Source organism: Homalodisca vitripennis, chromosome X (genome assembly GCF_021130785.1).
Source record: "Homalodisca vitripennis isolate AUS2020 chromosome X, UT_GWSS_2.1, whole genome shotgun sequence".
NCBI lineage: Eukaryota > Metazoa > Arthropoda > Insecta > Hemiptera > Cicadellidae > Homalodisca > Homalodisca vitripennis.
This window is the reverse complement of record NC_060215.1, coordinates 274946-282500: the sequence shown is the minus strand read 5'-3', so window position 1 is coordinate 282500 and position 7555 is coordinate 274946.

Here is a 7555-nt window from a genome sequence, read left to right as displayed (position 1 = left end):
TTTTACTGTTTTAAATATAATAAACTATTAATTAATCGAATTAACAAGAACAAACATAAGTGGAGTTACTCTAGACAATTAATATAAATCTATATGATTTTAATCAGTTTATCCTACAATGCTTAAATTTTCAACTTTAGACTACCTTTTAAAGCTAACAAATCGATTCCAAAATAAAACGTGTATTACAATAAGATCATACATCACAAGATAAGAATTAATTTTTCCTGCTTACGGATGACGAACATTAACACATTATTCATATCTTTTTACTAACTTGTCCTTCAATAATTTTTTAAAAGTTTGTTCTGAGGGAAAATTTTTTATATTATTGTCTAAAATACTCATTAGTCTAATAGATTTTATATGAAAGGAATTTGTATAAATCACCGTTCTGTGAATAGGAAAGAGCAAAGTTGTGCTTCCAAAACGAGTGTTTCTTTGATGAACATTATACATACTAACGTACGCTCAAACAAATAATCTGGTTTTTCATATTTCAATATCTTAAATAACATTGTTAACACAGAATATTCTAATCTTTCTCTAATTTTTAACCATCTTAAATTCCAATAGTAAATAGTTACATGATCATCAAGTTTTAGGTTATAAATATATCTTATACACGCATTCTGTGCTACCTGTAATTTATTCATTAGTGAGTTATTTAAATCACAATATGCTGCTTGCTGCAAAATATAAATCCCTTTGTGAATTCCTATATAAAAAACCCCAAGAAAAATAAACACATTAAAACAAACACATTTGAAACTGTTAATACCAACTGAAAGATCCTCAAATAAATCAGATAACACTGTAAACAAACTATAGCAAATACATATTTTTATCATGTAACAAATCACTACATTGTAGCGTAATAATTTTCACAACTTACTTAACACTTCCATTGAGTCAATCACCACAAAGCGATCTCCAGGATTCTTACGCATGAAGATCCTTCCATTTCTGACCCAAAGATACGTGTACTGTTTCTCCCGCTTGACCTCTCGCGCTGTGTTGAGTAGCTTCCTGTTTGCCTGGGTGAGGCTGTTGTTGACATAAATCGGATTTGACTGTCCCTCCATGAACCCGATGTGCCTGGTATTGAGATTTATCTTATCTTTCCTCTTCTGTATACATTTTTCAAGGTCCAGCTTACGGACGAAACGGACCACGATGCCTCCCGGCCTCCCATCTGCACCCGCTGCCGTCCTGTAGCGGTAACAGTTATCTATCATATTTACTTGAAATTCAAATCCGATTGCAGCTGCCACTCTGGATATCAGATCCAAAAGATCCTCTTTATCCTTGCTGGGAATCCCATTGATCTCGATCACATTTTCCTTTGACGCCTGCTCCAAGAAATTGGTTTTGTTGGTGAGTTCCTTTACAGTTTTCCTCAAATTTATGTTTTCTTGATACAGGTGAGATATGTCCTCCTTGATTCCTCTCACCTGTTTCCCTACTTCCTCAATTTTGTTACCGTTGTCAATTATCCATTCAGAGTATTTTTCCATGTTATTTTTGAAGTCAATGTTTATTTCTTTCATTTCCCGGCGAAAATCTCTCATTTCATTCACTAAATCGAGTATATCAATAGACTTTATCATATCAGCGGCCGCCTCCTGCGTCGCTACTGATAAGCTAAGTTCGCTTTCTCCCACACAAACAGGACATAACCATGGCTGATTCTTTTCATGGTCTTGCTTAGAAATTGAAGTACATTTGAAATACTCAGAACATACTGGCCTGCATGAATTATGAGAAAACCCCTTAGCACATTTTTTACAAACGATCTTACTTCTGATCCCAGTTTTTGAAATATTACTGGAATCTGAGCCAACATCTGAGTCACTGTGTTTTTGAGTTTGAAAAAAAGCAGCTTTTTCACTCACCGGAGTAACTGGGGTATTATCATCCCGTACTGCCTTCTTCGTATCACACTCAGAACACTTCCAATTAACATTACTAGACACAATATATTGAAAGTCATCGTCAGTCAATGTACCAATACAGTCAAGATGATAGACTTTTTTGCACAAGAAACACTTTAGATACTTACAATTGGCTGTGACTCCAACAGTACATATAGAACACTTCATTGTTGAATAAATTCAGTAATAAAAGAAACAGAATATTACATTGTATTATTTGAACATAACAGCTGTCTTATAAATGGGACGTCATGCTCAGTGACTACATTGGTAAAATTTTATACACGTTATAAATAGGCACTTTGTACAAATGAACTTTGCTTTGCCGGTACGATTAACACATCTTCTCTGTGTTTCATTCTCCAAAGGCCAGTAGCCGTGTTGTCACGTACTACTTCTGGGAGTGGTTTAGGAAACATTTCCCCTTGAGTCTTAGAATCGAAGATCAACCCCCATTCCTTTGATAAATAGCAAAAACTGTTCGCTGTTGCAATTGTACCTTTGCTTTTTTTTCTTGACCATCTTGATGCGGTCCCCACATTAGGTTCTCAAGGGCTGTGGCCACTGTAACAATTTTTTTATCATGCCATCTTACCAGCATGATATTCTCAGCAGTTCGAAAATCATACGAACCTCTAGCTTATTTTTTATGATCTTGAGGACTCTTCAGTGGACAGTATTCACTTATGTGAGCTCTCAATGTTCCAGTTACACAAATTCCAGTCTTAGCTAAATTTTGTACAAGTGGAACTGAGGTAATGAAGTTGTATATAAGAATCTTGTGTCCACTGTTAGTAGAAACCTACGCTTTTTCTAGCAAATTATTGACCACAAGTCCAAAAATACTCTCACGCGTTTTGGCAACACCTTTATAAACAGAAAAACTGACGAGGTAGCCACTGAAAGAGCATATTGCCCAATGTTTTAAGCCAAAACGTATTGGCTTACCTCTGATAAATTGTTTTGCAACAATAGTAATGTTGTTTCCAAAAATATGGAATCATACTTTCATCAAATGAAATACTTTCATCCAGTCCTCCGTGTCGGGTAAAAGCAATGTTTAGGCTTTTTATGTATGGTCTTAGTTTGTGGAGTCTATCAGAATCAACTTTAATGTCATCCAAGTGGAGAAACCGCATGATTTGTTCAAAACAATTGCAACGTACACTTTCAGACAACATAGTGGGCACATCATTGTCCCTTGACTAGTACATTCTTTTATTGGGGTATTTGTGTACCCTGAAATAAACAATCCACCAAGGAACACAATCAGTTCATCTCGTGTCAAATTCAAATTTACATTTTTTGTGATGCGTATAAGTTACTTTGTTCGCACATAAATATTCAAATGGCGTCTGCCACTCCATTGCTTCATCAGAACAAGGCAAATGCTTACACTTGGTTTCCATTTTAACATTTGGTTAAGAAGTTTTCCACCTTTTGAAGTTAATTGTTTTTTTTTTTATGTTTCTCCCTACCATTATTGTTTCGTCCCATTTTCTTTTTAGGCGGTTCACCATCACTTTCCTCGCTATCCGAGTTAAAGGAATGCAAACTTATTTTTTTATGGAATTTATTTCTGCATTTCTTATTTCCTTTTGAAGGAACTACACTAGACTTATCTAAATACATAATAAGTTTACTAGTACTTACTTGGTTGTGGATCCAGAGTTGTTGGCACAGTTTCAGTTACATTATTTGATTGAGGCCTATTTACTGTGAAAACAGGCTCATCATTTGTACAGATAGTTTGAACTTCACATTCACTCAGAAGTAAATTGCGCCGAAGATGATTCATATTTGCTACTTGTTCATCATCTGAGTTATCGTTATCCACGTCTGTTTCAGCAAACTCGTTTAGGGAGAAGAACGTAAATCAGTCTTTCGAGTCCATCGTTATTACTTTCTAACTCTGCCAAAATATCTTCAACAGTTATATAGAAATACCTGACGCTCACCTTTAATTGTTTTCTACGTTTCCCCAAAATATTCAAGGTTTGAATTTGTTTATCCCTTAAGGTTATACATTTTTTTGTCATTTATACTGATGTCCTGACTTGTCCTTATAATGTCCTTACATCGCTAATTAGTATATAATTTTTTGGGTGGGGTGGTTCATGGTAAATTCTTTCGTGGCATCTCCATTGTGTGGTAGCATGGTTTGTAACAGCACAATTTTCTCGATTTCATTAATTTCTTTTTATTTTTTCATGTTCTTCTACCAAGTATTTTTTGTTCGAGTAGGAAGCAGAGAATAATATATAACCGTCTAGTATATCCGGGAAATGGGGTTTAAGATCCACTTAAGGACATTTACATTATTTTACTTAGATTAAATTAAGCTATCAAGGCAAGGCCAAGAACAGCACCTTTGGGATTCAGAATAATTTGTCAAGGGAATATTATTAGTTTATACACAATCAAAGTGACAGGATGATATTTATTGCAAGGGCTGTCATATCATTTATATCAATTTTACATCAATCACATATACTTCAGTATATGTTTGTTAAATGAAATCATACAGAGAGACAATATGTTAAATAGCTATATTTTCCTAATGTGTTTATTGAGCTGATTGAACAAATAGCATTATTTATAAAAGCTTGATAAATGTAAACAATGTATTATCAATTGATGTGTTTTCAAACGCATCACATTTCCATATTTTATGTGTTTATTTTGTCTGAAAATTAATAATGATATTGCATAACTGTTCATAAATGCTTAAAAATATAACTTTATTTGTAAACTTGTAGTAATACTGGCACTAAAATAACCGTTTAAAATAGTACAATAAAACAAGTTAAATACTGCTTTTATTTAACTTATATCAGGGATAAAATAACATAGTATTTCAATAAATAATTTGGAGGAAATGACTAGTGTACATGCAGACTTCAGTATATTACGTTTTTGCAGGACGTGCAGTTGTACAATTCGCAGAAACGCCAAGTATCCAGAGAAGGAGCTTTCGAGTTGCGGTTACCGAATATTGCGGTATATCGTTATCTGACGATGTTGGATCATATAAAGTTATTGATATTGAAAGCAGTTTCCCATATAGAACCCGACCACAGTTGTGTAAGAGCATGTTCTAAAGTACTGCAGCGTTAAAACTGCACTACATCTCCCTACAAATAACAAGAAAAACAAGTGTGTAAGGGCACACTCTAAGGTAATACAGTGTTATTATTAGAGTATAACTTCGTAACCACGCTTGAGCTACAGTTGTTCAATACCAAGAATTAAGTAACTAAATTGTTCCTGGAGTGATGCACCCATACCCAGAAGAGCCATATACTTTTTAGTATTAAAATATTAGTGTTATTATTAGTGGAAATGTTTCTACATAGAACTTGGAACACTGATGATAATTAGCAGAATCATACGTACAAAACTTTCATACCTAATTTGCTAGTGTTGTTACCAGAAAAATTTTTTTACATAGAGTTCAAACCACTGATGGTAATTAGTATAGTTTCAATAACTACAGTGCTATACCTAAAGTGCATATTAATATTAATGGAGGACATTTACCTGAATAGAACTCGAACCGCTAATGGTAATTAGCACATTTTCAAATACTACAGTGTTATACCTAACTTACGTGTGTGACTAGAGGACATTTTCAGGAATATAACTCAAGCCATTGATGGTAATTAGCACGTTTTCAAGTAGTACAGTGGTATCCTTAACTTACATGTGTGACTAGAGAAAATGTTCTTGAATATAACTCAAACCACAGATGTTAATTAGCACAGTTTCATGTACTACAGTGTTTACGTCTGTGACAAGAGAAAGTTTTCTTGAATATAACTCAAACCACTGCTGGTAATTAGCACAGCTTCATGTACTACAGTGTTTACGTCTGTGACTAGAGAAAGTTTTCTTGATTATAACTCAAACCACTGATGGTAATTAGCACAGTTTCATGTACTACAGTGTTTACGTCTGTGACTAGGGAACATTTTCTTGAATATAACTCAAACCACTGATGGTACTTATCACAGTTTCATGTACTCAAGTGGTATACTAACTAACTGGTGTAACTACTAGTGGACATTTCTATGAATAGAACTCAAACCTAAGATGGTAATTATCACAGTCTCATGTACTGAAGTGTTTTACCTAAAGTATGTAATGTTACCTCATATTACTATAAATCTACAGGAATGATGAGTTGTAACTACAGTAAGATGAATCAGAAGTAGACTTGTTTTAGGTCTTTATTTATTTATTGTTCAATGTTAAAACTTAAAGGTTGCCACTGGCTCTTATTAGCGCTTTTGAAGTTTAGCTTTATTATAATAAAAACATTTGACACGGCTTAGTTGCGTTTTCCTTGCTGCCACGATTAAGAAAATCTGTTAAAAGTGTATGTTTGTAGCCAGAATATTTTGCCTGGTGGCGAGTTACATAAATGGGCATAGCATATAAACCTTATCTGTGAAAAAATACATATACATACACATTTTCATAATTATCAGTCAAATAGTTTACTATTCAACAAAGGAGATACAGACAAACATTCATTTAAATATATACATATATATATATATATATATATATATATATATATATATATATATATATATTTAATGTAACTCTGTTATATAAGTGAAAATACCAAAGAAGGGGAATCTAGCAGATTGTGACAACTGGAGAGGAATAACTCTCACATCTGTCCCGAGCAAGATACTTTGTAGAATAATTCTAAATAGAATAAGAGAGTCTGTAGATGACAAGCTAAGAAGAGAGCAAAGTGGTTTTAGGGCAGGAAAATCTTGTGCAGACCAGATCAACACACTGAGAGTTATTGTAGAACAATTTACAGAGTATCAAGCAACACTATACCTTTCATTCATAGATTTTGAAAAAGCATTCGATAGTGTGGATAGAAGGAGAATATGGGAGGCAATGCAGACGTTTGGTATTCCCCAGAAAATAATAAATCTAGTTAGGGCATTGTATAGTGGTCATTCCTGCAAAATAGTGCATCATGGTAAAGTTTCTGAACCATTTCATGTACTTTCAGGAGTTAAACAAGGATGTATTTTGTCTCCTATTCTCTTTCTTATGGTTCTTGACGTTGTTTTGAGAAGGGCGCTTAACAGACCGAGAGGTATACAGTGGAGGTTGGCAGAGAGATTGGAAGATCTTGATTTTGCAGATGACCTATGTTTCCTTTCTCATACCTTTGGTGATATGCAGAGCAAGTTAAATGACCTCAGATTGGAAGCAGCTAAAGATGGACTCAGAATTAATGTTAAGAAGACAAAAGAAATCCGAGTCAATAGTCAAAACCAGGAAAATCTCAAGATCGGGGATGAAAGTGTTGAGAGAGTTCCTAATTTCTGTTATTTGGGAAGCATGATAAGTGAAAATGGTGGGGCAGACGAGGACATAGCCAGCAGAATACGCAAGGCAAAGCAAGCCTTCTCACAATTGTGGCCTATTTGGAGATCGGCAATAATAAGAAGAGGCACTAAGTTACGGATTTTTAATAGTAATGTGAAGTCGGTTCTCCTATACGCCTGTGAAACATGGAAGGTAACTAAACGGCTCACAATGAAGATTCAGGTGTTTGTAAATCGCTGCCTACGTAACATTCACAGGAT